Raw genomic sequence first — 22,467 nt, 5'->3', positions numbered from 1 at the left:
CCCAGGTTGTCCAGCTTCATATCCATATACAAACTTTCCCTTTAATGTCCAGGGCCACCATCTCTCCCCAGTCAGTCTCTCTGAAGCATTTTCTCTGGCACTGAGAGGCACAAATAAGGCAGGGTTTACTCAGGAGCCTCCTGTCATGATCTCAGTGGTGGGATACAATGTGGGAAATATAGTAGATTTAAGAGATGAAGAATTCATGAAGACTTCATGAAACTCCTTGACCCCCAATTGTTTCATATCATATTAGGAAAAATGTCACAAATTCACTGGGTTATATGCAATATAGAAGAAAGGATATCTGTCAAAAGTTTTCTGTACTTTATATATTTAACATTGTCTTTTTCCTTTGTTCCTTAGCGCAATCTTTCAAAAACATACGTAACTGCCTTCTAAAGTTAATCACCTCTCTTGGTGCCATTCTTTGATTCATCTTCTGTGAAATCAACCACTTCCACTTCCATCTCCCTATTCCCTATCCTCAAGAAAATTGATTCTCTAATTTGGACTGGAGCTTGTTTTTCTCTATACAGAGAGAAACAAAGATCAATTTTAAAATTCTGATAGATTTTAATCTTTATTTGGCAGCTTGCATACAATACCTTGTAAAAAGAAATCAGTTCTCTAGTTCAAGGGCCCCTTGTTAATCTTTTGCACTCGTATTTTTCCTTACTATTCTACTATATTTTCTGCCTCTTAGGGGGATGGGTATTTATTTTAGTTGGATTAATTTTGATTGCAGCATTCTTGACTGCATTTTAAGTATTTCCCATGCATTACTGAATCCCAGCCAAATCACTTTAACTCATTTCACATTCATTCAAGTAGCTATTGACGAAGTAAAAATAATACTGCAGTGCATAAAAAGCTTGAATAGCTTCCTTTCTGATTAGTGTAGCAGTTAAAAACTCAGGCTAACATCATAGGCAGCTCTGTTCTGAATTTAGAAGAACAGATTTAGATCTCACTCTTTCACCACGTATAGATTTAATTCCTAAAAAATTATAATTTTGTCAAGTTTTACAGTTTCATCTTTTCAAATCATTCAAGGACTTCTGGTTTAATCCTTCATCTGTCTGCCAAATTCAGTTTTGTCAATAATAGTGCTGTGTAACACCATTTTGGTTGTGAAAGAATTCACATTCCAAATGGTACCTTTAATCACTTTGAATCAATACATTTTTATCAAAGGTATATGAAGAACCACCAATAATTCAATAACTAATGAACCAACTCAACCAAATGACAGTCTTTGAGAAGCATGATGTACTTGCAGGGCCTCATCCTGTACTCAATCAATACAGACTTTACAGAGTGAAAAAGTTTGGATATCAAATGGGTATAACCAACCCAGACATATAGATGTGCTTTTATTCTTTCTGGTCACAAGCTTAGGTTTCTGCATGTACTTTCTTGTGAAATATTTATGTTTGTTTTCAGAAAAACAAAACAGTATCTTAAATTTTCTGTTATGAAATAGATCCAAACTAAGGCAAAGATTTCAATCTAGGAGAAAAACATTTAACTACTGCTCTTCGGTCAAACTATCCAGGACCCAGTGTTCCCAGACAATTCTTCTAAACAACAGGCTAGTGGATTTGGAAGCAAGTTCTTTGACCCTTGGCTAGTAACTGGCACATTGTATTTTTTCTGAACCTTAAGTAATTTTCTGTACCAAGATAATTCTATGTATATAATTACAGCATTAGTGTAAAAATTGTTCCAGCTGTCCAGAAGGTTTTGCTATTTGATGATATCATAACCAGGGTGTTATTAAATCTCACAGCAGCTGGAGACATGAATCCAGTCAAGCAAGAATCCTATAGAGATATCGAGTAGTGATGGATTTCCTGCGTATCTTTCAGTGAAAAAACCCTAAGGTTTTTAAATAAGTCATAATGTCAGCAGAATTTTTTAAACAAATCTACATCATCAGTTGAAACTATTTTAAAATTTATATGAAGGTAAAAGTTGATACCATCTCTTTTGAAGTCTAAAAACTTTCAGGTAGTAAATCAAATTCACAAAATAAGTGCATGTATTTCTTGTGTGAATAATAATTTCATGTTTCCAAACACTGGTAGAAATAATGTGGAACATACAGTATCAGCATACTGCTAAGAAGAGACAAAGTACTTCTCCAACTTTAGTCTGAAAACCATTCACTGTGTTATGAATGCAGAATGTATCCTTTCAATAAAATAAAAAGATAGCACACAAAGAAGATTTTAATCTTAATTTGCATTTAGAACCACATGGAAGAGCCTAAGGCCTTGCAGATATTTCTGTACATTTTATATTCAAGTCAAGTCAAAGTATATAGTCTTGCTGGACAAAGAAACATTATGCAATGGCCATCCACTCTAATTTTCATCATCTTTTTTTATCATCTGATGAGACTTGGTGGATTTTTTAAATGCCAGTGCCAATAATGATGTTATTTAAAAAAAAATAAATAACCTCTTTAAAGAAACTAGCAATTACTGCATAGTAGCTGGAATGTTACAGTATTGTAGGAAGCCATAGCACCCGGCAAAAAATACCTTTCTCCAAAGTATTAATCTAGTGCAAAAGGGGAATATTGATCCTGCCTAACTTCATTTTTACACTTTAATGAAGAGATTCAGAACGTCATTTTTCCTTTAAGATAATGGAAGACAGGTGACTGCATCCAGGAATTACAACAAAGCTGTTTAAATTAGGTGTTAGTCAGGTACCTGATTTAAATATCTGTGTGTACTGATGTGCCTCTCACTTTTTTCCATTGCTGTCACAGAGAATGGGGAAGCCTATGCATGTGACTTATCCAGCTAAGTTCTTTAAGAAGTGGTGTGACTGCCTTCCTCAGCCTCATATACACAGTTTCGATCGGATGGTGGGTACCTACAAATGAGATCTATAAAAGTCACCAACCTGAACACCTGTAGCTGAAAATGCCTGAGATAGCTGATAGCAGCTTTATTACTTCTACACTGGAGTAAGATCCATTTTGTAATGAACTTATGCATGGCAGCAAAACGTCACATACACTAAAGAAGTGAAGATGAGACCACAGGCTCTTGTTTTGTCTTTGAATTAGACAACATACTCAATCTATTTGCTAATGTGAATTAATGGATTATATAGTCCCCATACATTTATGCTGATATATACTAATTTCCAGTGTTATGTTCTTGGTTTTGCTTTCAGCATAACAACATTACATTTTGCAGGAACTTTTACTTTTCTTATCCTGCTTCCAGAGTCCTACCCATATATCTTTTCTCTGTATCCACAGAGACAGAGGGAAACTTGGAGTAAAAATAGTTAGAGGACAGAAAAATAAAGTTAGGGAGGGATGGGAAAGCTGATTTTGCCAAATTTAGACCCTATCAAAAACCCTTGGGCTCTGTATTGCAAAACAGACCTGGAAACTTTAGAGTACTGGTATGGTCTGGTGTTTGTTACTTTTTTCTTTTTCTTCTTCTTCTTTTTTTTTTTTTTTTTTTTTTAATACTCCTCTGGTAACCCTAGAAACAGAGCAAGGTTTGCTTTCAGGCAAGAAACGCTGCTTGCTGGAACAAGTTAACATTAAGAAAGAATACATACCCAAACTGGAAAATAGAGGCAAGTAACATGGTTTCTTTCTTTGGAAAACTCAGGAGTTTTAACTGGTCTTTTCTGTGCTGACAGCAATTTCGATCCTTAAAAGCCTTTTACTGAAGAAGTAGCCATCACTCTACGGTCCAACTGTGACCTTAAGTTAGAGAATATACGTGTTCATGAGTAGACCCTAAAAAGCAGTCCTTATTCAACCAGCTTCATACACTTCACTGAGGAAAGATTGATCAACGTGTTACAAGACTAAGTCTTTTTTTCTTTTTCTACATGCACTTTGGAGGAGCGATATATCAAAGAACAATGCCATAAAAACATATTCCTTCTATGAAAAATACACAGCATAGCAAATTATGTTCTACCGTGACTGCCTTCCTTTCCTGAGAGCTTAAATTCAAGAGAAAAAGATATAGAGCAGAAAGAAGACTTTTGAAAGCATTGGTTAGCATGGACATCCCCAGAAAAAGAATATATATGTGGAACAAATTTTTAAGCTCACTCTGGGACCCAGTATAACACATAGTCATAGCTCTGCAGGTGAATATTGATCAGGAGCCATAAGCAGTAACAGACTGACTTTTATTTCTGTGCTCCAGATGGAAAGCAATTGACTGCTGCACCAGAAGACCTTTCCACTGTCCAGCTGGAGGCCCTGTGCTGGCACACACTTCCCTTGAATGGCACAGTTTGGCTCTTCGCAGGGACACCGATCTGTGCATGTGGTGAGTTGAATGTGGCTGGATTCCAGGTGCTCACCAGTCTGCTCTATCACTCCCCTCCATTGGATCTGGGAAAGAAAGTATAAAAAAAGGCTCGGGGGTTGAAATAAGGACAGGGGGAGATCATTATTCACCAGTTACTGTCATGGGCAACACAGATTTGACTTGGGAAAATTAGCTCAATTTATTACTATTCAACTCAGAGTAGGATAATGAGAAATACATCCAAAACTTAAAAACACCTTCCCCCCACCCTTCCCTTCTTCCTGGGCTTTGCTTTACTCTGCAGTTCTTTACCTCCTTCCCACTAAGTGTCACATGGGGGTGAGGAACAGGTGTGGTCAGTTCATCACATTTTGTCTCTGCCACTCCTTCCTCCTCACGCTCTGCCCCAGCTCCAGCGTGGGGTCCCTCCCACGGGAGACAGTTCTCCATGAACTTCTGCAAGGTGAGTCCTTCCCACAGGCTGCAGTTTTTCACACACTGCTCCAGCCTGGGTTCCCGTGGGGTCAAAAGCCCTGCAAGCCATCCTGCTCCAGCCTGGGCTCCTCTCTCCACAGAGCCACAGGTCCTGCCAGTAGCCGGCTCCAGCACAGGCTTCCTACAGGGTCACAGCCTTTTCCAGGCATCCCCCTGCTCTGGCAGGGGGTCCTCCATGGGCTTCAGGGGCACAGCCTGCCTCTCCACGGTCTTTGTCACAGGCTGCCCGGGGATCTCTTCTCCAATACCTGGAGCACCTCCTCCTCCTCCTCCTTCACTGGCCTTGGTGTCTGCAGAGTTGTTGCTCTCACATAGCCTCTTTCCTCTCTTCTGCTGTAATTTGTTGTGCAGGATTTTTCCCTCCCCTTCTTAAATACATTATCCCAGAGGCACTACCACCATCACTGATGGCTCAGCCTTGGCCAGCGGCAGGTCCCTCTGAGAGCTGGCTGGCATTGGCTCCATTGGTCATGGGGGACACTTCTGGTAGCTTCTCACAGAAGCCGCCCCTGTACCCCCCGCTACCAAAACCTTGTCATACAAACCCAATACAGTGCATGACTGCACAGTTATAAAGAATTTCAACCGAATTGCCTGTAAAAATTTTGACACCAAACACTTTCTGTTGGTGATGAATTTATTTTAACAAACTGGCTAAATTGATCACTTAGAAGCTATCCATCAACTAATTTAATGAAATCTGGCTAAGTTACAGAAATCCTGCTGAGATCTGTTCTTTCCTCTTTTCTGACATACACTAGACTGGAATTTTACTGAACCAGTCCCAGCCTGTGCTGTACACCTAATTTTTCACATGGTAGCAGATACCTTGCATTAGTATTCTGTGAAGAGCATTCACACACAGCCCCAAAAACACATGCTCGTGAGAATCCTGCTTCTGAGAGGAAACTGAGTAGCTCCTTTCCCTTCATTGAGAAGCTAACCCTGTTTCTTCAAAAGGATTCCAGTTATGCAACAACATTTTAAGATCTAACTTTTAGAAGTTCTATCACTATGGTAGAATGGCATCTACCAAGTCAAAATGAGCACAGTTTTTTTCCATATGTGATGGATGAGGACAGTTAGATATCTAAGCAGATGCACATGTGAATACATGCAGGTAGAAAAAAGCCAGCCTCTGCCCACTGAGAGGAGGGACAGCATGCTAGCTATGCCCATTATTTCTGTCTTTCTGAAAAAATGTGTCTCTAAGACAGATGTTCATATCCTGTACTACAGCTAGCAAATGCCTAATCAAATGGGGATGCGAGAAAAGGAGCTTCTCTGTACCTGTCTGGCCATGCAGATTTGTCCTAAAAATGTGATTCACAAAAGCTGATTTAAAAACCAGTAACAATCTTTATTTCTTATAAAAGCAGGGTTATCTTTGGAAAAGAGATGTTACTGTCTGGAGTTGAAGGAATGGTTTTGACTTCACTTAGATCCATCAGAAGTTAGTATGGCTGGTCAGTTTTCTCTCATAAAAACAGGGAAAGTCAATACTCCTCTTTTATTTCTCTAGCTTACTACACTTGCTTGCACTGTAAAACTGAGGTTATCTCCAATTTTGCACAAGGGAATCTGAACCAGCATTTCTAGGGTAAATTCTCTAGCGATTAGACAAGAAAGTAATCAGAATTGTGGCTAAAAATATTATCTCATACAGGAGCTGCATAAACAACTGTGTGTGTTAATTTCATGTCAAAAGAGCCCAGTTTCTTTAGGCTTTGTCCTACTTCACTAAAGAGTGTGAAGTGTCTTATTAGGGAATTCAAGGGGAAAAAAGAAAACAAACAGTAGATGCTAAATTCAAGGACTTCTGGCCAGCAATGTTTGCTATACCAAGACGGCTGTACAACATTACCCTTCTCTAGACCCAGTTGTCTCCCTTTGATTAAAGGCAATGTCAGGAAAGCATTCAGCCTTGATTATTTACTTTTTTAAAAATGAAAATATGGATGACCCATTAATTCCTTTGCTAGTTTGTGAAAATAGTTCTTCTGTCTTTTCCATGATAATTTTATTGTAATGTAATGCATTGTGTCTGACTATAAAAGTAATTTGACCGACTGTTAACTCTCACTTCTTCACTAGAAGTTTTGTTTCAAATCTTTTTGCTAGCCTGTTCATCCCACCTTTCTACCTGTTCATACTAATACCTCTGACTGATTTGAACAAACGATTACTCTATAGAAACAACAGGTAGTGTTAGAATTCAGCTGCCCCATACACTGGCTGTTTCAAGTGCAGCCATGAGCTGACACATACACAAATTGTTTTGATTATTTTCACTATGCTTATCTAAATTTGCCAAAGCGTTTGAGCAGATGTGCTTGGCTACCATCTTTGGATCTATGCCTATGTCCTTATATGTAATATTATTGATAGTATATAGTACCGGCACTGAATATGTTACATTTAGCTTTGAGTGTAACATGGTCATGCTATACACTACATTAGCAAATATGCAACCCTATTGGTTAACCTAGAATCAAATCCACAAACTTCATCAAAAGGAGGCACCCACATTGTCATCACATTTCTTAGTGCTTAGAAGTCTATTTCTGAGCACATTCACCACTGAATCTAATGCTTTTGAATGCTGTCCACCTGCCCAATCTTGTCAACTCACAAACTAGTACCTACTGGTCTGACTGGGGGTACGCTCTCAAGTTAATTTTCCCAGCCATCAGCAATGCAAAAATGTTCCCCTCCTCCCTAGATTACCCCACCCACTAGCTCAATAATTAAAGTACCCACTCCTGAAGTAGGCAACAGAAGTCAAATGTTCATTGCTGTCCAAGGGTGGAAGTTCTAACATGAAGCAGTACTGCTTCTGGTGATGAGATGCTCTCAGGCTTTCTCTAGAATGTAATTATGTGGAATGGGATATGTGTTCTGGTCACCCTTCCTGTTACATGGGATCCACATAAACCCCTGATCCAGTTTTTGGGCCTCATCCTCCAACAACAAAGAACATGTATTTCTTTAGCAGTCAAGAGAGGCATTTTCTCCTGTAGCCACAGCTATGAATCTGGTTTCAGGTTTTCTTCATTCTAGCACAAAACACCTTCCTGATGCATTCTACTGTGTCTTAAGTCCTCTTTGCTATAGCATTCAGCAGGTGATAGTATTTGCAATCTAATGCCTTTAATTGTCTCATAATGCAGGCAGGCAACAGGGCCTCCAGCTTCAGTGGGGGAACCTGAGGTAGAAGGAGGCAATGCTTTTGCAAAGGAAGTCTGCAGTAGCAGGAGGAACTAGTCTCTTGTTTGAATGGGGGACAATTTTACTCTGGAATAACTGTCCAGGAGTTCTTGTGTGCCATTCAGCTTTTCCTGGTGTCTGTCAGTGATTCAGATCATAGTGGGAAAGCCAAAAACCAAAGTACAAACAGCACAAAATACAGCTAATTGAGGATGCTGACAAAGCATTATCTGGATGCTTTGGACCACGCATGTGTGAAAAACAATTTCACTCCTAATTAACTGAACTCCTATATCAGCCTTGTATTTACACAAGGTTCTTGATTGCAATGAGTTTTCCTGGCTCAACACAGGTTCCATCCTTTTTTCCTTGTGAAGTTAAAAAGTGAACATTGGGTTTTGTGTACATCTATTACATAAATTGTTATGTTTTGCTTATTAACTTGGAGGAATATGTTACTCTCCAGATTGACAATCAGATGGATAAGGTTGATATTCTACTTACATTGCAAATAAGCCAATTCACCCTGTTTGTTCTTTGCTAGTTCAATTGTATGTCTTGTACACCAGACCCATTGAACCTGGTAAAGCTAGACCACTTCTCTCTTCATAGTGAAAACAATAATTATTTTTTCCAATCTGTCCGCTGGCTTTTCCCCATGTTTGAACTGATTTAAAAGTTAATGGTTCATTTGCAAGCTTTTGACTTCTGTACAATATGTAGTATTCTGTTCCCAATAGAAGAACAGAAAAACTAACCTCCTCTCACTGTCTTCTAGTGAATTTTGAACTTTTACTGCAAGATTTTTGGCTATAGGCACTTTTTTGATATACAGCAGCAACACTTGGTAAATTTTATCATTCCTGAAATGCATCCAGCTAAATCATTGACTGCCTCTCAACTCAGCGCTCAGGGTCTACATTCACTGGTTCACTCCTGATAATGAGCATTAATGTAATAATGAGATTTTTCTTAGCTTGAAAGAGAGTCTATAATAAAACACTGACTTATTTCAATGGTTTGACTCCATAAAATGCCTACAAACACAGTCTAAAGAGGTGATATCACCAAGTAGCTCACCAAGTTAACCAGAACTGGGGCAATTAATGGGATGTGTGTAATAATGGATCGCCCTGAACATCTAAGCAGAGGTGTAAAGGTGCTGCATAAGCTGCAACAGACACATTGGAAAGATATCTAAAAGGCAGCCTTTTTTAATGGAAACCAGAAGTGTCCCCAGCACAGGCCTTGTACAAACACACATAAAGGGGCAGTCCCCACATAACTCACTTTCTAAATAAGAACATAAATACTATTGCTTCAGTCTTTGGGGACAATCTAAAAAAAATAAATATTTTGATAATTCAGATTTATGATGAGAGGAGTGCATTTTGTCCTACATGTGTTGCGATATTGAAACACAGTGCTCTGTGAAAGCAAGTGGTCTGCTATATGGAGTTCTACAAGAATACTATTCAGTTAGTTTAGAAAACTGATGTTAAAGTAAGACTTAAAATACAAACTATATCAAACCTAGAAAAAATATAAATCAAAATAAAAATGTACTTGAATGAGGTTTTAGAGTTTAAGTGCAAGACCAATCTTTTGTGTAGTATTCTGCAGTATTTTTGAAAATATGTCTATCCTCAATAAAAAAAGTTGGAACCTTAAAAAAAGATAACTTCTCTGAAAATTTTGGTCTTAATAGGATGTTTTGGAAGTAATTTTAATATTATAGTTTTCTTCTAAGATTTTCCAATCCATCTGTAATTTGAATAGCAACACAACTTCATGCACACAGACTAAAGTCTCGCTTACAAATAGTCCTTAAACTTTTTTACTGCTATCAGAGATTTTACTGAAATTTAGAGAATCTTTTTTCTTTCTTGCTTTTTTTAACAAGAGTTACAAAACAATAATATTACTTTTTTTATCAAGAATTGCAAAATTTCAGGTAATCATATAGCAGACATAAATTCATATTTTTTCGCTTCTGTTTCAACAACCAGATTATTCCTAAATCATCATCCATTAACATCATCCTATAACAGAAATGAGCCACAATTTTAGTTCTCTTATCATGATTAACACAAACCCTCTCAAATCCAGCTTTCTATTATAGACTCCCTGAGGTTTTATCCAATTGACTAACTGCAACCAGTTAATCAGAAAACCATTAATTTAGTTTAACAGGCCACAAATGCTTCATATATAGTTTTGCAGCTTCCTGTAATAATTAACTGCACCTGCTACATTAAAAATCTCCATAGCAGACATACACAATAAGTTTGTGATAAGGCATAGCTTCAGATGTTTAGTGGGATGCTGCATTATTTACTGACACTGGAGTTTTAACTCTTTGTGTCCATTACACTGTTATTATTTGGGGAACATTTTAGCAACTGTAGAGGGAGATTCTGTAGGAGACAAAATGATCTAGATATGTATATGACATCTTTTGTATCACAGTCTGTATCATATAAGTTCTCTGCTGTGGAGTAGCAAGTTTGGTATGTTACAATTTTAAATAAAATCAATAAATAAAATAGTAATAGCAGAAGTAAGATGCAATGATTTGGCACAGGTCAAAATGAAGGTGGTGATTGCAAATAAATTCTACATTTTGGGTAATGCTTTTCCTTTTAGCTACTGAAACCTTCCCAGTTTTGATGGGTTAACTGGTGTTGATAAAAATTTGGAAAGGAGAAAGAAGGAAGCTTTATATTTGGTACATTTGTTCTGTAATTTAGTGACATGCATAGGTCCACATTTGTGGTGACTGACTGAATTCTTGTTGGCTTTTACTCTAGTGCCTCCCCTGACCCTCTCTGGACATCACTGGAAAAGCTGAGTAAGATGTCAGAAGGCGGCCCATTCCCCCAGGGAGCCTGAGCCCTCTCTCACCTGGAGCACAACAGTGAACCACACAAAAATTGCCACCAGCTGACCACTAAGAGGCTATGGGGCTAACTGCTGCCTGGCAGATGAAAGCGGTGTCTCTTTGGTTGTGTAAGTTGTCTTTCAACCTGTGGTTGAAACATATCTGTTAGATGTCATTCTTCTCTACTGGAGCAATGATTGCACAGGTCCTCCACAAACCAGATTCAGTCTCGGCAAGAAGACAGCCGTTTATACTGTTCTGCTAAGCCTGTCATTCTCAACTCATTACAGCAACTTTCATGTCAAATTCCTGGTAGATGTAGAGAGTTCACATCAGCAGATATTACTTATGCAAGTGAGAGTTACAGAGTAAACCAGGGAGGAGATTCAGCAGTTGCCCCTTCCAGTGCTTATGCCACCCACACCTATCTATACAAAATTATATTATTTGTGGCACACTGTATTTAGCGGATACGTTATCTTGCAGAAGGTTCCCATGCCCCTCCACAACAGCTATCAAATATCAACTCCATATGTTTCAATTATACCACATACTGTTGAAGCAAGTATAGATAAAAAGGTATAACATAGTGCATTGACAAGCACTTCTGGATGTATCTTCAAGATAATAGGCAAGGATTTTCCTTCAAAGTGATAGCACTTCTAAGGCAAAAACCAGACTGTTAGGAGGGACAGTCTTTAGACACCCATCATACCAGAAATAAGTTTTCTAAGACTTCTGTAACTTTAAATGGTTCAGTAAAGCACAAGCTTTAATTTACTCAGCTTTATCAACTTTTTTTTGGTTACTTCTATCAACTATCTGGTTTTACTAAGACAGTAACACAAAACTCTGCAGGCAAAGCAGAGAAGAGGTGATGGAGGGAGTACAGCTGTAGAGCATTTCTGCCTGAAGCTGCCAGGCTCTTCCTGAAAACCTGTGTCCCCTTCAGGATCACTCCGTCATCCAGAAAGCACTGTGTATGCCTTTATGTGCACATGCATAGTCTTACAAAAGGCAAAAAAAAGATCATCAGCAGGCAAGCTTTCTACATCTTTAAGTCCATTTTATAACGTCATTGGCTTTGGGAGGTAACATAACATTACTTTTTTGGGGCAATTTTTTTATGTGTTACAAAGTGGGTGGATGAGGGAGGGGAGAAAACTTGAACTCTAGCTGTCTGAACCATAGGGGAGGCCAGAGAAAGGGGATAGAAAGGTCAGAGGGCCCTTGGGGACCTTGAATTCATTACTCTGATTACTAATTTGTGTATGCCTTGTGGGGTACATCAAGAGAATGAGGTTGGCATTTGTTTGTTTTTATCTGCAGTGTGTTGCCTTGTGGCCTTTGCTAAAATGAAGAAGTATAATCTCCATGGTGCAAAATGAAAGCCAGCAAGCCTCCTGCCAAGAGGCAGACAACGAAAAATGGTTTCTGGGCACTCCTCTTTTGGGCCATTTGCCAGGTGAAACATTTTAAGATTTCTCCACCATTTACATAAACATGTCTTTCTCCTTTTCATAATCACAGGGGTCTGGGAGTTGGGTTTTTTCCTATACTTTTGTGTTTCTTTTCTGGTTAGGGAAATAGATCGCCATTGCTTTACATACCTTGGTTGTCAAGCTTTAGGATTTGTCTTTTAAGAGAGCACAGTAATAATCTTTGTGTTTTCTCACCAGTATTGTATTGCAGCCAAATTTTACGGTTGCAGAAAGCATTAGTGGGACAGGACAAGAGGCATTTTTGACTTTGATTTAATATGAAATTTTACATTGCAGCCCCAGCTCTTTGCATCATTACTGTAATTATTTGGCATGCTTTATTTTTCACACTGACTGCAGAAAGGCACTATTCCTGGCCCCCAAGAACAGCAGTGTCTGGTATAAACAGAATATTACTCAGATACAGGGAGGCCAGTCAGTCAACAATATGTTCATACATGACGTAGTGTTATTAACTGCATTTCATAAATCCTAGCTGTGTTGACTTCCAGTCTAAACTCCTCCTTGTTTCTTGCTGGTATTTTCGTATCCTTTTTTTCACTGGTTCAAAAAGTATTTCCTTTTTAAAACTTGGTCAATTATTTATACGAGAATACAGAAGGCACAACATTTAACATATCAAACAAGGACAGCTTCCCTGCTTAGAGCAACTTTGAATGTCAAGACTCAGTCATGCTGTGTAGGTACAACTGAGATTATCATGCTTTGGCAAGATAGAATTACTCTGGAGGTTCAAGGAACAGAAACAGACTACACCCTACTCTACCTTCCTTTTGGCAGTTCCACACTATTGCTTCACTGCAGCTGACCTGGTCTTTGTAAGATAAGGAAACCAGTTTCTTCTCCCCCTCTTCCTATCCCATACAAATCCTTTACTAATCCCTTTGCAATGGTTTTCTTCTACAATAGAAACAACAATAGAAAAAACAAGGTGAAATTTCTAAAATGGCAGCCAAAGAATATGGGGACCTGTAAGCAGCAGTTGCCACCCAGCCTAGGGATATGTGAAGAACACGGCCCTTCTTCCTGCTCCACTCCTAGGAAAGTAAACGGGACCAAAAATAAAGCAAAACCTACTAAAACATCATAAATGCAGCAACACCATCTACCTCAGTAGTACAATGGCAATATAATGGGGGCTACTTCACAATTTACCTTGCATAACATTTAGAAGAGCTAGTTATGAAGAGTCGTCACTAATGACATAACAAGAATGAAGAAAAAGCAAAGCTAGGACTGAGTAAGGAAGACTGGTAGAGAGTGAGGTCTGCCCTCAAGCGAATCTAGCTGGCAGGCATAAAGCTCTAGATGGGAAGTAATCTTGAATTCTCATGTAGTGAGTAGAGATATCATGGTAAGAAAAGATTGAGAAGAGGGTTCCAGGCATAGCAGTAAAAAGTCTTTAATCATAGAATCATAGAACAGTTTGGGTTAGAAGGGACCTTAAAGATCATCTAGTTGCAACCCCCCTGCCCAAGAAGACCTTCCACTAGACCAGGTTTCTCAAAGCTCCATCCAACCTGGCCTTGAGCACTGTCAGGGATGGGGCATCCACAGCTTCTCTGGGCAACCTGTAATAATAATAATGAGGCATTTGCAAGTTAGGCCCCACCATGGAGTAATCTGGGGAGATTTCTGAGGAAAAGGTATCAATTACATATTGATGTATGTAGAAAAGAACTTAGTTTCTAAAGAAAATGCATCAACTTCTTTCTGCACTACAACATGATGTAAATACCATACTGTAACTGGCATCACTAGAGGATATGTTCAGCCAACGTCCAGCATGGCACTAAGAGAATCTAATTTATCATTGTTGCTTATTTCTATTACAGTTATTCCACTGGGAAGAAAAATCCCTGCAATTTAAATTTTTTTCTGCTTTCCTCTTTTTAAGCTTAATGCAAGTCATAGCTCCAGAGAAACCATCTGGGATTTCAGATATAGCGATTTGTCAGTCCCTCTGTATAAGAAATTGAAGTTCTGATGAAAATAGTGACTTGTCTCTATTTCACATCTGGAGAACTCTGTAGTCAGGAATGGAACTAAAGCATGAATTCTAAGCATTAATTTTCATTTGTTTGTTATGATATAAGGTATCTCACAGGAGGCAAAGGGTTATTTTACAGAACGTTGGAGAGCAGTGCAAAAATGATAGGTTTCAAAGCCATGAGAATAAATTAACATTTTTACTTTGGTGGTTAAATTGCTAAATCAAAACTGAACAGCTGTCTTAGTTCAACATATATTTTAATTTCAGTAAGTTTTCTTGTCAAAAAAGAATATTTCACTTAATTTGTTGGGGCATCTAATCAGTTTTAAAATTGTTCAGTGATTTTGTGAGAAGCTGTGAAGTAGTTAATATTCTGAACTTCTTTCATAATTTTTCTTAGGTGTTATGTTTTTCTAATTCAGACTGAATTTTTAAAAAACTAGTTTCCTCAAAATATATTTTTGACTCATTATGGCCCCTGAAAACTCCTGTTGTTTTACCCTGTACCCCATATATAAGATTTAACAATAATCTGACCAATGAGTATTTTTAAAAATGCAAGTTGAATTGCACATATCATATCAGAAAACCTCTCTCCATTGACTACAACTTTAGAAATTATTATGAGTGTCAAAGTTTAGCCAAAAATGATCTCACAGGTTTTTTGCCTCTCTCTCTAATAGGAATTTCCACAGTGATTAAGCAACATGAATAAATATGAAACATTAGAAAAATTTTGGCACCCAGGAGCCCCATAAACATGAAAATAAGGATTAGTTGAGTTCTGAATCACTGGCTCTGTTGATGTAGCTTAGGAAAACTAAAACTTCTTTCAAAATGTCAAATAATGGGGGCACATTTGTACAACAGCAGTTTTTTTACAGGTGGCTTGTAAAAGTTGCTGTTGACTGCATCCATACCTAGAGCACGTTCCCAATGATGGCACCTCGCTTGTGTTTCAGCCACGGCTGAGGCTTTTAGGGTACCTGCAGTGTGATCCAATGGCTTTCCCTTTGTCTGCTGAAAAGGGCATTTTCATGCAGCCCTATTCAGCATGCATAGACATTTCTGTAATTTCTGGCAATTTTTGATACAAACCAAATACACAGATTACAGATCCATTAGTGCTTCATTGACAATAATTGTGTTTGGCTTAGGCTGTAAGAGGAATGAAGACCGTCTTTGTAATGTTATCAAGAGAAGCAGTATAAACTTCATTCTTTGGTTGCTTGAGAATAAAAAACTTTAAGTGTAGTTAAACATGTGGTGCCAAGCATGCAAAAAGTTACTTATGTGAGTAATTTCCTCAATTTGTTATTTCTGTGATGTATTAAGCACCTGAAAAAATACTTCCTGTTCTTTGCCAGCATTCTCTCTATATATATATACAGAAATCACACAGAGAGAAACAGAATAATCAGTTATTTTCCATAGGTGTGGGGTTTTTTCAACAGTGCATGAAGAAATGCATTCTGTGATTCACTTGTTTTGGCAAATTTTCATAGTCAATAATTGCCCGTAAAAAATGTATATGAAAATGCCCAGTTGTATTAATACCAGAAGAATAATAGTTTAAGCAGTTTTGCTGTCCATAACTGTGGCTTTGTCTCAGTAGGAGAGATATAGGCTTAAAAATACTAAGGACTTTATAGCTTCAAGTCAACACAACTATATACAAAACGTTTGCTTTTTTGCTATCAGTGTAAGTTCCAGGTGGCAACATCCTGCAGCGCTTTCATTTTCCAATGGTCTAACAACAATCATTACAATAGACTAGTTCTGGAGAGATAAATACATGCCTGATAATACAGCAGGGGTGAAAAGACTGTGCTGAAGAAAATAAAACAAAATCAAAGTATTTCACTAAAACTTTCTGCCAGAGCAGTCAGAAATTGCAAATCAAATAAAATTATCCCTAAATTCCAAACCAAAATTGAAATTTAACTGTGCTTCCTTGAAGAGAAGAAATAATCAGGTCTTTCTTCTAGCTCCTTCCTTCTGTCTACCAATCCCTGCAACCCAGACACACGCCATTCAAGTAACACAGACCTTTTCTTCAAAACTGCTCTGTGGAACTGCTCTGAGAACAGTGGAGCCTGGCGTTCTCAGGTGCCCCTAACACACCTGCCTGGGCTCACATGGGGACAGAAGGGCTGAGAGAAAAGTAGACATCTCTAGTACCTACTTTATATTTATTAGGTCTCCATGAGGCTTTGTTCATAAACATTTCTTTCCTAGTGAGAAAAGAACACCATCACACAGTCACGATGCCATTAATTCATAGTGATGACTATATGCTAGATTAGACTTCTGGGTATTATCTCTGTCAGGTGAGGATCAATTTTCTGTTAAAAGCTGACATATTCACATAGTGTTCCACTTTATGGCATCAACTTTTGAGCAAAATTACTTTCCCCTTGTGTCACTGAACTGTAACTTTTATTTATATACATATATATATATAAAAAATTAAAAAGCAGTAAGTGTTATGCAGACATGAGGTATCTGGGTTGTTCATATAGCAAGGAGAAAAGAGAATACAGTGAAATATATACAACTGTGTAAATGTTTGATATTTTAGCTATAATAAAAATCTATAGCATTCAGCTATAGATTCTTCACTCTCTTCATCTTCACTCTCTCAAAAAACTCTTGAGCAGGCACCTTTTCAGAGGATGCTCAAGAGAAATATAAAGGTGAGATAGTATATGGGGGCGGTGTGGGGGTGTGGGTGTGTGTATTTTTTCACAATTCATAGGAAAAATTGCCAATGGAAGAAGTAATTGATACAGCAGAAAAGTAGGAAAGTTCACTGCTGGAGGAAGATACTTGTAGAGAAAAGAAGTAAGAAGTTCCTGCCTAACAAATAAGAGCGTTTGGGAAAACATTTAAGTTAGTCCATGGTAAAGTTGCAGGAAATTCAAGGAGTGCCTTGAACATAACAGTCTCTTTCTTTTTGGCCTGAAAGTTTTCCTGTTAAGAGTCAGGTCAGTGAATATACTTTATCTTGGGAATACATTAAGAGAAAGAGTAGAGGGCTTTCTGCCTGCCAAAGAAAGCCTAAACTATTTATACTTGACAAGAGGGAGGAAGAAAATCTTATGGAGCAAGGCATTTTGCAGGGATTTAAATGACCCTGTATGTGATTTACAGCTCTGCCACTGATCTATTGCGTGACCTTAGGCAAGTCACTTCACCTTTATGCCTCAGTTAACCTGCTCTACTGACATAATAACACTGAGCCTTACTGGGCTTCAAGATGATGAAACATTTCTTTCTTAGAGCTAAATCCCCTCTGTGATGTGAAAAAAAAACCCACCAGTGATTAATGTAATCCATTGTTCAAACTGAGCAAATGTACTTATGTGTTTGAAAAACATAATTTCAAACTTTAATGGTCTGGTTTTTTCATTTGTAATCTGAACTCATAACCGATTTGGACAGGTTTGATTAAAAGAATAGTGAGTATTTCCTAATATGAGCCAAGAAGTGGATGTGTGAGTATCTCAGTGGTAAGGAACGTGCATATAACAAATCGGAGTCCCTTTGCATTCCCTCCAGCATGCCTCTGGCTGTAGGAGCCAGAATCTAGCCCTAAATTAATAATTAGCACTTTCAGTTTAAGCTCTCCAGGAAATGTCATGAGGACAGACAGAAGCAGTAGAAAATGTTAGTGGGCAGTGTAGAAAGATAAGTGCCAAGAGATTTATACCCAGCATTCTTGACAAGCAAGAACAGAATATCAGGATTTAAATAACCCACTGGCAAGACCTTTCACATCAATTTGACTGTGGTGGGAGGAGAAACTCTACAGGGATGGCCTGTGTGTGTCTTCACAGGTAATAAGAAAGAGGTACTCACATCAGCATGCATGTGAATACAGAAAGGGATAAAACCCCTGTATTTACAAGGGGCTAAAGTCATATATCAAGTTATGCTTCCCCTTAGCCATGTATGAATTTTGAATTCAGCAGAAGAAAGTGGGGGACCAAAACTCTCTGATCAACATCAAGAAAATAGATTCAATTCAGCAATAAAATTATCACAAATGCTATGATAAAGGCTGCATATAAAATTTTGTCTTCCCGTACAATGTGGCAACATATTTTTCCTTTGAGATAATACTGCCAATGTTCAGTATATTTTTAGAGATGAGCCCAGTAACACATTATGGACAGATTTTTGATGAAGCCTCAAACCAGCATACAATTTTATACACATAATTAGTCCCAAGCACTGCATTTTTAGTGCAATTACCTAAAACTTGCCACTTCTTCCTACAGGTATATAATTAAATTAGGTTTTTAAAAGACATCCACAAATGAAAAAAAAAAAAAAAATGTTCTGAACAACATAGCTTCCAAGTATCTTGTAAATTGTCCTAAATAAGTAGGCACTAATTTTCACAGAGTTGGTATTTTATTCCTTAGTTTTGTAACATGTCACCGAGTCAGCTGGAGAATATTTGGTTTATTATTAACAACATCTATTAAACTAAAAAAGCACCTTTTAAAATTTATATTTTAAGTTCTAGATGATATAAGAAATTTCTTGAGATGGGTTTGTGGTTTCAAGTTTTTGAGTTTTTTGAACATTACATTAGAACAGCAAGTAGTTGACACAGGAATTGTGAAGCCATACCTGAAAATCTGGCATAGAATACAAAATGTATTCTACCCTTGCCTGAAAAAAGTTTAAATTTGAGTGACCAGAATGGCATAAAACCATATTCCACCTCATTCTAATCGCTACTATATATACGTGTGTGTCTGTATCTGGATGTATAAATAAGTAAAGATACATAATGTATGTATATGTGAATATATATATATACTGTGTAGATAGTGTGTATACATGTGTTATATATATATATGTATATATGTAAAAGGAAATAAATGTAGGTGATACCACATTTTTAAACACAATGTTTGAACCAGATAAAACATACCCTGGTGTTCTACAGAAACAAAATTGAGCCTTTTTATAAACCCTACCTACTTCACATATCAAAGAGCCCATCACAGGTGGTTGTAGTCATATTAGAGGAGCCTGTTCGAAAAGAGATTTAGGTGGGGTTTGGTTGTTCAGACACCCTCCCAGGTTAGCTGAGGTTTGCAGCCATGTGTATATATATGTTAACAGCCATTGTGGCATTTCTACTGCAGCACAGGGCTGCTTACAGGGCAGGATGAAAGGCGGTTCAGCACTCGGCTGAGTACTGAAGCAGCCAGGCCAAATTAACCAAAGCTAGACCTGCCTCCTTGGCTGCAGAGCGTGCCAGCTCCTGGGCTTTGCCATAAACCAAACTTCTACGCACACACATGCAGGCACACGTGTAAATGGACAAATTACCTGCATATCTCCGGCTGCCCGTTGTCTGAGGTGCAGTACTGCAGAGTACTGTTGTCCATCAGGTTATGCCTTCCTTGTCTGGAAACCTGCCAATGGATGCACTGAAGACTACATGGATTTTGAATCCTGCTGAGGCTGTAGCATGAAGAAGGGCTGAAAGCTGTCTCAGGATATTAGGATTTACTTCTGCATGTGGTCCCTAGTAGAAATGAAGGCATCTTTAGTGAGTTGCTGGCAGCAACAGAGGCACCTAAAGGGTTAGGCAGCAGCTGAGCTGGGATTTTGAGAATCAGAGTGGTGCCGAAATGGGGGTTTGACTATTGGTCCTCGTTTAGGTACTAAAATAAATTCAGTTAGCTGGCAAATTTGAAACTGCTCCTCAGAAAAAAAATCTGGCTTTAATTGTGGCTGCTGAGCTGTTTCAAAAATCTGGTCCTGTACAAATACACTGTAAATGTAAGCAAATACTGATCCCTTGCTGAGTTCTCAGATCTATTGCAAACAATCCGAGCCTTCATAAAAATACACAGCTTTTCACTTATCCTATATTTTGTCTTATATTAGGTCACTAGCCAAAAAGTCTCTTGCCAGCAGTCAGTTTAATAGGGAGAAGGAAACAGTCTTATTAGTTAAGTTTATTTATGATGACAAAAGGAAAATCATGAAAAGCCGAAGTTGTAAGTGGTAATTTATTCCTGATAAGTAGTAAATCAGCAGGATTTCACTGCCCACATGGGGACCTGCAGTTAAATAATTAATGATAAATAATGAGCCTCATAAATGTTCACAGTGGTTTTGAGCAACTGTTTATACATGAACTCATTCTACAAACTCTCCTGCTGCTATAATCATGATAACCTGGTGTCCTTACTGCATTACAAAAACATAAGATGATAACACCAGCCATCTCTGTGGTTAAGTTTATATCGTTCATTGCCAGGTTAAACTAATTATTCACTGCCTCCAAGGCAGTGCTGGGCTAATATTTCAAACTGATGTATCTTTAGTCACGATAAACTTAGCTCACACTGTATCATCATGCATTCCACTGATTGGCCTTTGCCTGAAAAAAAATGCAGAATTATTAAAAGAAGTGGGCAACAGGAGAAGGCTCTAAACCTTTATATTCTGGGTCTGAAACCAGTGAAAAATACTGGTGGTAGTAGTAGTAGTAAAAAACAGAAATATAAAAATGCAGTTAAAAACATATTTTCCCATGTATCAAAGGGTCTGAACACTTGTAGATTTGTATGTATGCTTTTTCATCACCATTGTTCAGCACTGGCCACCAGAAGAGTCCAAAGTCAGCTCTAACATGGTAATCTTTACATTCCAGAAAAATAAATTGCCTGAGAATGCCCTCAGTCCTCATTGACTAATATTATGATAAAGAACCCATGATTGTGCCAGTGACTATTTTTTTTTCTTTTTTTTTCTTTCCCTTTTCTAGGTCCTAATCTTGTTTCTCCTGTATTTTTTGGCTATCATGTCATGACTTTCATGGGATGCAAGATCAGGACTTCAATAGTTCAAATCTGTTGTGCTGTTCAAATTTTGTTTCACTTCAGAAGCATCCAACATGACTCCACAGCGAACCGACTTACTGGGACTGAGGGTAATCATCACAGTTGTCTTCACTTTCAGTCTACCAACATGCACCACACACAGACATTCTACATGTACAAATTATTAAATTCAGTACTGAGTTATGTTAGAGCCTTATGAAAATCCACCCTTTTAGCTGGTCTGTCATGCTCAGAGATACTTTTGGATTTTGGAAGGATTTTGAAGTAGCCCCTGCCCATTAAAAATCAGCATTTAGGGTGCTTGTCCAGAAGGTCATGCACGACACCCCACTCCCAGCTATCTGGTATGGTGCGTTGCGTGCATGCATGTAAATTCAAGCTAGCAAACTGCATGGGCACTCTGTTATTCTCCATGCTGCAGACGTGAAATTGATAAAACACAATGAAAGGTGAGAAGAGAACTTGGCCTGACTTTATTTTTTTAACTTTGACAGTAAAGGGAGAGATGTGAATGCAAAGAAAATAGAGAATGGTGATTTTAAAAACATAGTGCACACCAATTCACTAAGTTATATTTTATAACAGGAAACAGAAAGAGGGAACCAAATGCATTGAACGATTTTATACAAGAATGAAAAGTCTAAAACTCAAAAAACAACAGCCCAGACCACACCTGAAGTATCGGACTCTGCCTGGGCAGGGGAGAGCCAGCATGTGAGGTGACAGCAGAAGCCGCAGCCCCTTGCTGGGTGGGTGAGCAGGCAGCAGGAATCCAGCTGGAGCAGGGCGTGGGGGCAGCCACCCAGACCCCGGTCTGGCCCCCAGCCCAAGGCGACCTAAGCTTTCCTACAGCCGCAGCAGCAGCTCTCCCTGGGGTGGTGGGATGCAAGGCCGCCCAGCCCAGCTCAGCCCATGCAGGGGCCCCCCAGCACCTCAGCAGGAGAGGGAAGGAGCGGCCATGGCAGGCCAGTGGCACCTCACAGCCTGTGCCGGGCGTCACCCCGGCACCAACAAGCCACAAGTTGTTTGATTATGTGGAGCTGAAAGGCAACAAAAACAAGGAGTCTCCTTCCATGTATTTATGACTTAATAAGTATGGCATTTTTTCTGAGTGTTATTCGTTGTACAAATTGTGTAGGTAATTGCATGTAGATTAAAAGAATGGAAAAAAAGGAGGTTTATCATTATACTGTTACTCCAAAAA

The sequence above is a fragment of the Falco naumanni genome, chromosome 4 (genome assembly GCF_017639655.2).
Source record: "Falco naumanni isolate bFalNau1 chromosome 4, bFalNau1.pat, whole genome shotgun sequence".
Taxonomy (NCBI): domain Eukaryota; kingdom Metazoa; phylum Chordata; class Aves; order Falconiformes; family Falconidae; genus Falco; species Falco naumanni.
This window is presented reverse-complemented; position numbering follows the sequence as displayed.